The sequence below is a fragment of the Amphiura filiformis genome, chromosome 6, assembly GCF_039555335.1.
Source record: "Amphiura filiformis chromosome 6, Afil_fr2py, whole genome shotgun sequence".
NCBI lineage: Eukaryota > Metazoa > Echinodermata > Ophiuroidea > Amphilepidida > Amphiuridae > Amphiura > Amphiura filiformis.
In genome coordinates, this window is record NC_092633.1 from 16,439,742 (window position 1) to 16,452,880 (window position 13,139).

Below are 13,139 nucleotides of genomic sequence, written 5' to 3' on the forward strand. Positions count from 1 at the left end.
AATTGGTCCTAAAAGGGGGGTAAAATTCAGTCCTTAATATTGGGGAGATGAACAAAAATTTGAGGTTAAAGTCCGGGGTAAAATGTACGAGAAGGCATGTACACGGTGAAGAAATTCGTTTATTTAGTCTAGTTTGTTTTTGATTTGATTTGTTTTGTACTCACACTCAATCACCATGCAACTATAAGACTATAAGACTATAGCCTTGTTTTGGCAGTTTCGGAGCAAACAAAAAGAACAAAAGCAAAGGATGCGACAACTCACCATCTCTGTTGGTTTTGTTAGCTTTTAACAGGATATCATGCCTATTAAATTGTTGTTATATACGTCATCAACAAAAGGAAATCATTACTAATTCATCATCATAATAAGTTGGAAAGCTGTGAAATATTACTTTTATACTGGCGACTAAATTGAAAAAATCAGTATCCTTATTTTTGCCAAAATAAGCCTTCATAATGAAACTGAAAGGGGCCGTCTGAAAGATAAAGGCCTATATGCCTCGGTCCTTTACAGGTTTTGATCACAGACCCTATGATACATACTAGCCTTAGTAGCCTATCAAGTTAGGCCAAGCACTAGTAGGCCTACATGATTCTATGATTCTGGGGTGTGCTCGGGTGATGAATGATGGTCCTTAGAACGTCGGCCCGAACACAAGTCATAAACGGACCAACTAGAACCATGGTAGGTAGGCCTAACCCTTTTTCTAGAAAACAGGCGATTCCCGATTCCTGTTCATTAGTTTTCATCCGAAAGACTTTCTACGTGTTTTATCAAGATTTTTTTTGGGGGAGCACCGGGTCTGATGGGGGGGCAGGGGTGTCTATTCTTCCAGAAAATTGAAATTATTCCCTCACCCTACCGCGCGGTGTCACATCCGTCCCCAGATTCTTCCCCAACTGAAAACCAAAAAAATGGACCAAAAAGGGAAAATTTTAGGTTGGTTGCTATCTCCGGGGGGCACTCCCATATAATGACATACGTCATGAGCCCATGAAAAGATCCCGTTATTTTTGGCAAATCCTAGGCTACACCCAATGACCCTGTTTTTTTTTCAGTAATTGAAATTTTGGCGCACTTCACACACATTTTGTGCAAAATAAATGAGTTTTGTCTATGTTGTACTGTAAATTGGGTAAAAAGCTATTTTAGATTGTCAATGATGTGAAATTTTAGGCGCTCCCATACAAAATCACTCCATTTTTTACATTGCCAACACCGAATGACCCCCTCAGTTTTTTCTGAAAATTTCCACACTGATAGACCCCTAGTTTCATACGCTGGTGGGCACAGGTATGTCACTTTCATATTTGAGTGCCTCCCCCGGGTGCTATCTACATGTACTTTTCCTTATTTTCTTGTTCCCTCCCTTCCCCGACGGAACATAGGTGTGTTGTGAGTTGTTCTATTCTGTCTTCCCTAAAAACATCAAATTCTTTCCTAGATGGTACAGTTTGGACACTGAACCATTGCATCTACGGACTAATCAGGTTCAAAGGGAAGACAGGCTGGTAAACACCTCTAGGCTCTTTATTATTTTCAGAGCTAGCTGTGATTTATTTTTCATTCATTCATTCATTCATTCATTCATTCATATTTTATTTTATTATTTACAGGGGTGTGAGAGTTCAGCTTTTTTGTTTTGATTTTCAGCTTTTTTTTGTACCAGTACCGTACACTTGCTCTGTATAAAAGTATAGGATCTTCCCAAATTGCAGCTTCTTGCTAGGTGTTTTGAGCTTTTTGCTATCTGGTTTTTGCGTCTTCAGCTCTTTTATATATGTGGTGACTCGCATGCCCCTGATTTATAAAGCCTTAGAATTAAAATTCTTCTGTTGCAGAGTTCGGAGAATGCCACTTGAAGAATAATCAAGGATTTGGATCTGAAGCCGAGGTTTAAAAGGGAAGATAAACTTGGACAATAGAGCTGTTAACTAATTGATGGTTCTTCCTTAGAATCCAAATGCTTCCCTAGATAGGCAGAAGTCCAAACTAAAAAGAAAATGGATTTTGTATGAAATATTACGGTGTCTGATCTCCGCCAAACTCCCCCTTTTATAATTCATCTCCCCAAATTTTCAGTTTTCCCCCTTTTGCGAAATGCTTCCCCCTTTTAACTTTCCCCCTTTTCAAATAGTTCCCCCTTTTCGACTTTCCTCATTTTCAAATAGTTCCCCCTTTTCGAATTTCCCCCTTTTCATATAGTTTCCCCCTTTTCGAATTTCCCCCTTTTCATATAGTTTCCCCCTTTTCGAATTTCCCCCTTTTCGAATTTCCCCCTTTTCATATAGTTTCCCCTTTTCGAATTTCCCCCCTTTTCATATAGTTTCCCCTTTTCGAATTTCCCCTTTTCATGTTTCCCCTTTTCGAATTTTCCCCCCTTTTCATATAGTTTCCCCCCTTTTCGAATTTCCCACTTTTCATATAGTATCCCCCTTTTCGAATTTCCCTCTTTTCATATAGTTTCCCCCTTTTCGAATTTCCCCTTTTCATAGAACCCCTTTTCGAATTTCCCCCTTTTCATATAGTATCCCCTTTTCGAATTTCCCCTTTTCATATAGTTTCCCCCTTTTCGAATTTTCTTTTCACCTTTTACATAATACCATTTTAAAAACAGATATCCCCCATTAAAATAGGCCCTTCTTAAATTTTTACTCCCTTTTTTTATTCCCCCGTTTGACGATGCGTAGGCTTTACCAGTAGGCACCGACCATCTATAGTGCCAGCCTTCATGCTTCGATCGTGCATACATGTACTTCGATATTGAAATAGGTCCAGCCTACACGTTGAAAGCACGTGATTGTCTGATACAAATTCTTGAGCTAAATAAAATGAATAAAATGATACTTATTATGTAATTTATGAATTCTAATTCTATAGGATATAGATCTACATTTAAGAAAAATCATAATCTGAATTATATCATGCAACTAAAATATAGACCCAGGAAAAGGCCAGGAGATTGGAATTCATAACATAATAGGGCCTACTAATTCTTTTTGGATTTTTGAGGCGTGCACCACTGACCGAAGTCCCTGGTTCATTTGTCTTGTCAATTGAATATATGCCATAGAGCCTTTGATTAGAAAGCACATTATTTTATAAATGTATGCTTTTATTGTCATTTCACTGTTAAGACCGCTTGTTTTAAACTTTGGTGCTAACTTTAAAAAAACACTTTTGAATATATATAGCACAAACAATTCTTATTATTAGGCCTATCTAGGCTTCTGTAACAATGGCAGCCAGTTGTTTGTTGTCTCTGACATATCCCTGTTTATAGACAAGTTCTTCACATACTTTCAAACATCATTGCTATGAATTTGACCAGCATAAATATTTATGCATGCCATTTCACCCGTTTAACATTCTGAACATCATTTGGTTTATCAATCATATCGGGTTTGCTCTTTGTACAGCCCCTCTATAAACGTACATAAAAGTTGACGGATCCCTAACCCATTGAATTTAGCGGGCGCTTGCACAACAGGCTATAAATCTACCTACGTTGGTATCCAAATTCATGTAGAACGCCTTTCCAATAATGGATGTAGCGGAATGAGCTCTAGTGAGTGCACGGTACTCTCCAGGGTCCAGGCTTACTGGTAAAGCCTACGCACGGAAAACGGGGAGTACCCAAACAAAAAGGGAGTATTAAAAACAAAAAGGGAGTATTATTTAAAAAGGGAGAAACTATTTAAAATGGGAACCTATTTGTGAAAAGCGGGAGGAAAGTTAAAAGGGGATTATTTGTAAAAAGGGGGAACTATTTACAAAATGGGTGAAAATAAAAAGGGGTATTATTTGTAAAGGGGTAATTCGAAAACGGGGAAACTATATTTGAAAAGGGGGAAATTAAAAAGGGGGAAACTATTTGAAACTGGTGATTCGAAAAGGGGGAAACTATATGAAAAGGGGGAAAGTCGAAAAGGGGGAACTATTTGAAAAGGGGGAAAGAGTCGAAAAGGGGAAACTATTTGAAAAGGGGGAACGGCGAAAAGGGGAAACTATTTGAAAAGGGGGAAAGTCGAAAAGGGGGAAACTATTTGAAAAGGGGGAAAGTTAAAAGGGGGAAATATTTGAAAAAGGGGGAAAACTAAAAATTTGGGGATATGAATTATAAAAGGGGGGGTTTGGCGGAGATCAGACACCGTAAAATATGCAAAGCAGAGCTCCCTTAATCTTAGTGTGCAAACTGTGCATAACCTGTAGTATGACCACTAGTCACTATTGCCCAGGCACGGAAGAATTACTGACCCAACTTTTCCCTGTTTTATGATAAAGTCCATGGCCCGGTCCATGGTTTCCATCAAATAATTATTTTTGGGATGGGTAAAAGCCAAGGGACCACTACATAAACATGCTAATGTTATGTAGGGCCCCTACCCATTATAATTCTTCCCTAAATGACACTTGATGAATTCACCCACCCTGTAGAGCAGTCACTGCCAGCCATCTATTTCATCATTCCAAAAATACCATAAAACATAATAATACATGTTCCAGTTATACATTTTCCCCCAAATTAGTTAATTTTATTTTTAATTTTCCTTGAATCCTGTTGACTTTCTTCTGTTTTTCCCCTCTCTTTTTTTTCCAAAGGGGTCAAATTATTCCCTCCCCGGGGGCGATTAACGGAAGAATAAACGCCCCTGGGGGGGGGGGGGCAAGCAATTTTCCTATGAGATTGTTTTTCACAAGATTAAAGATTTTCTAATCTTTGCAATCGATGGGGGGGGGGGCACGTGCCCCGCGCCCCTATACCATTCATGCCTATACGCCGCGCCATGCCACTGACTTGTCGGAAGTAAAACAAACTTTTTAACAAAGCGACTGGAAAAGGAGATTGTTCAACCAATCAATCACCAGCGAAATGTCATGAATGTAAACACGGAAGCAGACAAACATGTAGAGCTCTGACTGTGAATAGAGTTTCAGTTTGATATTGTTCATTATATTAACCGGTAAGGTAAAGAGTGACATATTTCATGTTCGTTGGGGCCATTTTTGGTTCAATTTGGCTCTTCGGATCGTGTTTCAAGTTTCCGAAAGACATTAATTTTGGTGATGTGGCGGACGCGCTCTCACTCAGGTCAAAATTCTGCAGACTTGGCATGATGATCATGATGATGATGTTGCTAAGCTTAAACTTAAGTTAAAGGGGGGGGTAAGGGTAACCCTATTGGTTTTGCATATGGATTGTCTGTAAACTTACATACAATATCAAATATTGTCCCCTTTATGCAGCTTTGTGAAAAAACGAGATCATTTTCAGCGTAAATGTGCATGGATTAACTTTAACACATTTGCTAGTCAGCCAAATTCGCCGACAATGTCAATGCATATTTACATAGAAATTTAAAACAACTGACCGAAGAAGGAAACGTACATAAATATGTTTTCTATACTTCACTTGACCCAAATATATGATTTTTTATGGTGATAAGTCACTCAAGACATGGAATTTTAGAGGATTTGGATAGCAGTTCCATTAAAAAAGCTACTATCATAATGAGACTAAGATCTAGAAACACCCCCGAAATGCCGTTTTGGGGAATTTTGCTAGCTGAAACTTTTTGATGAAAGTCAATCTTTGACAAGATGTAACTTTGCTACAGAAAGTGCTATGAAAAAATGGTTTTCAGTTTTGGCTTTGTTTACTCAAGGGCTTTGATTTGATATATAAAATGATGCAGTTTGATGGCAAATTTGAATTCACCTAGCATACCTACATGGATGATGTGAATAAATGGGAAACTGGATCCTCATCATAGGCTTTTGTCCAATCGGAAATACACTCAAGTAATTGAGTAGTACACGAACACTTCTTCTGAAACTCAAGAAATAATATCATTTTTCTCAGTGAAATCCAGCAAGGCATCTAACACATAGCCCGACACATCATGGCCCTACGTTGTTCCTTCCTCACTTGCTCGAGAAACACTAGCCACGAATTTGCTTACGGATGCCCTCGGCGTTGCGTGTTAGAGAATATGCTCGAACAATTCCTCACAGTAAGGGCCATGACTTCCCTACGTAAAAGAAAACGGGGCACCCCGTGGGAAAGAACTATGAACTCATATCGCGATTTAAAAGGAAGTACTCACATGTTCTGTTTTGTGATATAATCTTTAAAAATAATACTATGAGTATGAAGACTTCCTGCACCTCTTTTCTTCATTAAATCTGCATTTCACAGCCAAAAAATGCAATTTTCTTCGCCACTGTGTTATCTCTATGAGACCGTTATTTTAAATGGTGACGATCGACATGATCATAAATTTGCTAATTTTACACCTTCAAATGTACCCAAAATTTCACATGGGGTAAAATGGGACGCCTTAATGAAATAATAATAAAATAATGAAGCAGGAGGCCGACGGGCATCATTTTTTGTGAAACGTAAGTCTACTGGACTCTTGGTGATATACATTTTGTTTTGTAGTGGTCACTTGTCAGTATTTATAGCCGAGTAAACAGTGGTAAAATCTGGTCCCATTTTCCCCTAATAGGTGCATGGACCAATTTGCCCCACTTCCCCCTACTATTAGTAGGCATATGCCTATAGGCCTACATGAGATTCAATGCTGCAGAAATATCTTGACATGCATGATGCCTAACTATAGGCCTAAGGGAGTGTTCATAAATACTTTGGTGGGGGGGGTGGAAAATATAGGGTGAGGGGGTAAAAATTGGTCCTAAAAAGGGGGGGTAAAATTCAGTCCTTAATATTGGGGAGATGAACAAAAATTTGAGGGTTAAAGTCCGGGGTAAAATGTACGAGAAGGCATGTACACGGTGAAGAAATTCGTTTATTTAGTCTAGTTTGTTTTTGATTTGATTTGTTTTGTACTCACACTCAATCACCATGCAACTATAAGACTATAAGACTAGCCTTGTTTTGGCAGTTTCGGAGCAAACAAAAAGAACAAAAGCAAAGGATGCGACAACTCACCATCTCTGTTGGTTTTGTTAGCTTTTAACAGGATATCATGCCTATTAAATTGTTGTTATATCGTCATCAACAAAAGGAAATCATTACTAATTCATCATCATAATAAGTTGGAAAGCTGTGAAATATTACTTTTATACTGGCGACTAAATTGAAAAAATCAGTATCCTTATTTTTGCCAAAATAAGCCTTCATAATGAAACTGAAAGGGGCTGTCTGAAAGATAAAGGCCTATATGCCTCGGTCCTTTACAGGTTTTGATCACAGACAGCTCACGGATGCCCTCGCATTGCGTGTTAGAGAATATGCTCGAACAATTCCTCACAGTAAGGGCCATGACTTCCCTACGTAAAAGAAAACGGGGCACCCCGTGGGAAAGAACTATGAACTCATATCGCGATTTAAAAGGAAGTACTCACATGTTCTGTTTTGTGATATAATCTTTAAAAATAATACTATGAAGACTTCCTGCACCTCTTTTCTTCATTAAATCTGCATTTCACAGCCAAAAAATGCAATTTTCTTCGCCACTGTGTTATCTCTATGAGACCGTTATTTTAAATGGTGACGATCGACATGATCATAAATTTGCTAATTTTACACCTTCAAATGTACCCAAAAAATTTCACATGGGGTAAAATTCACACATGCACCAAATATGTTTTGTTTAAGTCTTATCTTCACGTGATGAACGGTAAGAAGTGATATTTTGTTAATAAAATTTGATACTGTGTACCCTGGACCATACGAGCCCAGGAGTCTCAGACCTCGACGCGGAGAAGGCCAGTGGAAATCGTAGTGACGGAGGTGTGAGTACCTCGGGCTATCTAACACAAGGCGTTCCAGTTGTTCTAAAGCATGGAAGTTCTTCAATGTTTTCATCTGCCCGTACAAAACTCGGGGAGCTGACCCTGGTTGCGATGGTTATTTGTGGAATGTCAAGGGTGTGCGCTCTTGAAGCAGCAAAGTCCCTGTATTGTTGTTAAATGGTTTATGGAATGATGTGGGGCCGTAGTAGTCAGTGACAACCTGTAAAGTGTGCTGAGGCTTGTGGATCAACGTCTAGGCGTTGCGCCTGTGCGTAGCGCACTATAAATCACTGCGCTTTTTTTTTGTTTGTACAAATACGGGATAAATTATATTTTCATCTTGTAATATTAAATTGGTTATTGTCTTATATATTCATATTTTAAGGGGGGTACTACACCCCTCGATAAATTTGTGTCTATTTTTGCATTTTTCTCAAAAACTAATAACACACTGGTAACAAAAGTTATGTGTATTATAGGGGCAAGGAATCCAATTACTACACGAATTTCAGTGACCCAAGACAAGCGGTTCGTTATTTATGATAAGAAATAAGGTACCGCTAGGATGTACCTCATTTCCTATCATATATGCTGAACCGCTTGTCTTGAGTTACTGAAATTTCAGTGTAGTAATTGGATCCCTTGCCCCAATAATATACATAACTTTTGTTACCAGTGTGTTATTATTTTTTGAGAAAAATAAAAAATAGTCACAAATTTACCACAGGGATGTAGTACCCCCTTAAGCCCCTTCAAATTAAATTCTTAGTTTACTGTTCAAATTAGTTTAAAAGGCACGAGGTAAGGGGGGTATCATTTTCTTTGGAAGGGGGTCCCAAATTTACAAAAAGTTGGCGTCAATCAAAATTCCGATCCCCTATTTCGGCAACAAAAATTTTATGACTCCCCCACCACCGATATTGTATTGAACTCAGTCTTTGAATAAAATAAACACACTATCTGTGGTCATCTTGTGACTCCCTACATTTTGTCATCAAAAAATTTATGACCCCCCCTATTTTTCTTTCCAAAAATTTATGACCCACCCCCGTATATTTGGGACCCTTTCTTCCGAAGAAAATGATAGCCCCAAACATTTTTATTATTATTATTAATTACTTATTAAGTATAGATGTGCCTGTGTACAACTTTTGTTTAGTATATTTTGATGGTTAAAGGGACCCTTGAAAGAAAATATTATTTGGTATCAAAACAAAGCCCATAAAATATAGAATCAATATCTAAAACAATTGAAGAACTAACTATTTTACAAATAAAAATACAATGAAAACAACGTACTCGATTTACCCCCTTCCGACGCTACATCGCGCGTCATTTATCAAAAATAGAAAATTGGGCGCTTTCCCGATGACGTCATTGTGGTTACGCGTGTTGGCATTTTTGCCGGGACAATTTGACAACAGCGATCGCGATCTAAATATCGGATGCAATAATCATGATAATACAACCACTTATATAATTATTTTAAGGTCAAGTAAAAACAAAATACCAGTTGATTGTCCACATGTTATCAAAAAGAGGAAGTAGAGGGCCTTTTTTATTTATCATTTATTATTTTTTACAATGCAAATGGATCATTTAGGCCTATGTATTATTCCCGAACATTATTGGTTGTGTAACTTGTAGAGGAGGATGATAGGATCGAGGCTCTTGTTATTTGATGGTTCTCTGAGAGGATGATAAAAGAAAGAAATATAATCAATTGACAATATTATTAACTAATTAAAAAAAAAAGTTTTCCCTTATAATAAAGAAAATAGCATTAAACATTTCAGACTCCCTCAATGGCAATGCCATGCGAAAGGAAGCGGGCGGGGAGGGGACGATCAATTGTTTGTTTTTTTTTTTTGTTTTTTTTATCATCATCAAGCATGCAGCTTCCTATTTTACTTATTCATAAATTCAACCCCTTGTCAACATGACCAAGATATGATTCCGATGACTTTATGTAGGCCATACATGGCATGTATAAAACCATAAAACTAATTATGAGTAGGCCTAGGCCTATGATATACCGGTAGTGACGATGACGAAGGGAATGTCGCCAAGATTTGCCGCAACACATAAATTGCAGATGATATGCCGGCGCGAGCACCTCCCGTGCCTAGCTGGGCCCCGTGTGTATTATTATTATAGGCCTGTATATTTTTTCCGTAGGGCCTACCTTAAAATATTCAAGAGATGATTATTTGTCCTAAAACCTGACAATTGGTAAAAAAACCCTTTTCTTCCATAAGTCAACTTTCAAAAGTGCTTATTTTCATACCCCAAACATGCCAAAGTAGGCCTAGGCCCTTTTATTTTGCAAATTTATTCCTCCTATACCATGTGTTATACGGGACACTTGCCAATATTATTTGAGCCGTTAGTACTGGGGCAGTAGCTGAACGGCAGATTGATGAAGAACATGACATGCATTAAGCTGTTCTTGAAATAAATTACGAGGAGCGCCTACAAACACATTCAAAAATGCTTTCAAAAAGCCTATGCTACAAAAATAAAAGTACAAACATCAAATGGGAAATATTATAGGCCTACACTTATTTTAATCCATGGATGGTTAGGACCGGGGTAGGCCTAGGCTATGCGAAATTGAAGTCAGCCGGGCGCGCTGTATTTTACAACATTTACCCAATCAACATAAACTTTGTATTAAACTGTAGGTCTACCTTTGATAAAACTTTGCAGTTTGCACTTTCAAGTTTCAGTGGGAGTTGAGATTGGATTAGGCCTATAAGCATTTCTGAAAACGCAAACTAAAGGCTGACAGTAAATATTGTTCATATGATTGTTTGGAGTGGCCTTTATATGTTCCTCTCGTGGTTCTTTATCTTCAAATTTATTTCTCATTTTTCATAGGCTTTTAAAAATAAATAAAAATAAATTTCGGGTTTTATAATTTATATATAGCGCCTTTTCCCAGATCTCGGACGGTTCAAAGCGCTGTAATTTCGCTGCCATGGCTATCTCAATCAGATCGCATCATCTAGGCTGGATGCTGTCGAACCTGGCGCAAACCTAGCCGCACTTGGATTGTAACATCCACCAATTATCTTTTCAGCTCCCCAAATTTCATTGGGTGAAGGAAGTTTTTGATAACCAAACAACTAATCACCGATTTTTGAGAAGCAAGAGGAAACTGGAGATCCCGGAGAAAACCTGCGAGAGCGAGCATGGATACGGGATCCCGGAATCGGGATAAACCAAGTTCGCAAAAGTCTTTGGGCCGCGCGCCGGGGCTTGAAGTTGAACCCGGGACCTCCCGAGCCTGGCTTTTGTTTTTAACCTGGTCCCATATTTAAAGTGTGTCTCTACACGGAGCGACCGTTTAAACAAACAAACAAACACACTTTAATCACTGCAATTCAGCTTCCAAACTTGAGTCATGATCGGCTATGCGTTTTAGGCCCGGCGGTTGTAAACCTAGGCCGCACGCCCGGGAGGTAGGCTAATTAGGCCGGAAGAAATTAAGTCGCATGTCATGGGCTAACCCGAAACATCATTGCCTTCTTTTTCCCATCTTCACCAGCTATTTCAGAGGAAATATAAGTAAAGAGTTACTATATCAGAATGCCTCAAAACAAATGATACTCTCTTGCAAAAGCCGAGCAGCTAGCACTGACAGCTTTGACTTTGTCAATATGTAGGCCTAACTTACATATGTTTCCCCGTTGTTGGCCAATTTTGTAGCTAGAATTTATATAGGCCTATCATAGTAGGCCTACCAGTCTAGTGTCCGTCTCATGGTCGGCATCTTGCAACAGTCATTGTAGCTTTGTAATTTATATTATAATATCCTTTTTAATAAGACTTGTTAGGCCTAAAACTAAAAGGCACATTGCTGTAAACACGTTCATGCGTTGGTTTAGGACCCCGGTTTAGGACCAAGTCTGGCATATGCAGTGTTGCCATGCAGCGGAAAGGATAACCAATTTGACGTCACATGGGTTGCCACGTGTCTCTGCACATATGAATTGGGCGGAACGACGCGACATTGGGCGCTCTGTCTTTATTTGCTGATTTGGGGGGTAAAATGAAGGAAAATTGCGTTTATCATTTTAGAAATGGATTCTATATGTTATTAGCTTTATTTTGATACCAATTGTGTTTTTCTTTCAATGGTCCCTTTAAGGTTTTACCGTCGTCAGTCGAGTCGACTTGACTATTGCGCCTGTTTTCAAGGCGTGCGTGCGCCGCGTCGTGTTCGGCGTTGCGTTGCAGACATCGCAGAGAACGATGCGTGTTGTGCGTGTCAATGCTATTTTTTGCACCGCGATAACTAGGGCCAAAAAATAAAGAAAACAATGTTTGCTGAGCGCAAAAAAAAAAGTGGTCGCTTCTAATATATTAAATACATGTACAAACCAAATCTTGCCAGCGTGCTTCCAGTAATAACGGACCTCAAAGTAGGCCTACGACAGTAGGGTCCAATAGATGGTATGAAGTTATAGGCCTACCAAACAAACACAGAATCAGGGGTTTTTTAACATTAGGCCTAAACGAGTGTTGGTTAAATTGCTTAATTCGTTTTAATAGTATTTTGGCCTAAATGTTGGGTAAGCATTACGGTATATTACAGGCCTATTGAAGGATATAAGTTTGTAGAACGTTTCATAATGAAACACACTACAACAAAATTAAAAACATGTGAAAATGTTATTGTAGACATATATTATTTTGGCAACATTGTTCCAACTAAGAATATGTTTTGCAGCAAGTGTTCAATGTTTTTGATTGTTATTTTTAAAATGTTTTAAAAGTTTATAATCCACCATTTAAATGTTTAAAGCATTTTGTGTTATTGGGTAAAGACCTACTACGTGCACTGAATTCATAATGCATGCGATATAGGCAACACCATCAAAACTATTCGGTTTAAAAAATGTGTCATACATTTACAAAAATGATATCATAATTGGCCAAACGTTTTTCTACAGCTATAGGCAACCCAGCGTTTAACTTTGCTTTAATTGAACTGCAACAATTGATGATATGAATCCACCTCGAAATACTTCCGTAGGCCTATTGTTTTTGTGACCAAAAAGTTTTCCTCTCGGTAAAAGGCACTAAGGATGCTAAGTAGGCCTATGCCTATAATAATTGTAGGCCTATTATAGTCAAAAACTTCCGCCCATGGTGTCAAACGCCGCTTTAACATCTTTAATAAATCCTCTTTTGGTCATTCGAGTCAGGTGAACATAAAGCTGAAAATAACTCACTTTGTGTAACTTGATAACTCTTTGGCCCAATATCTTTGCAGAATGGGAGTCTTTCTTACACCGTTTGTGACCAAAATACATCAAATGATATTTTTAAAAAAATATTCTTAGCCTTAATTATAATAGTCGACATCA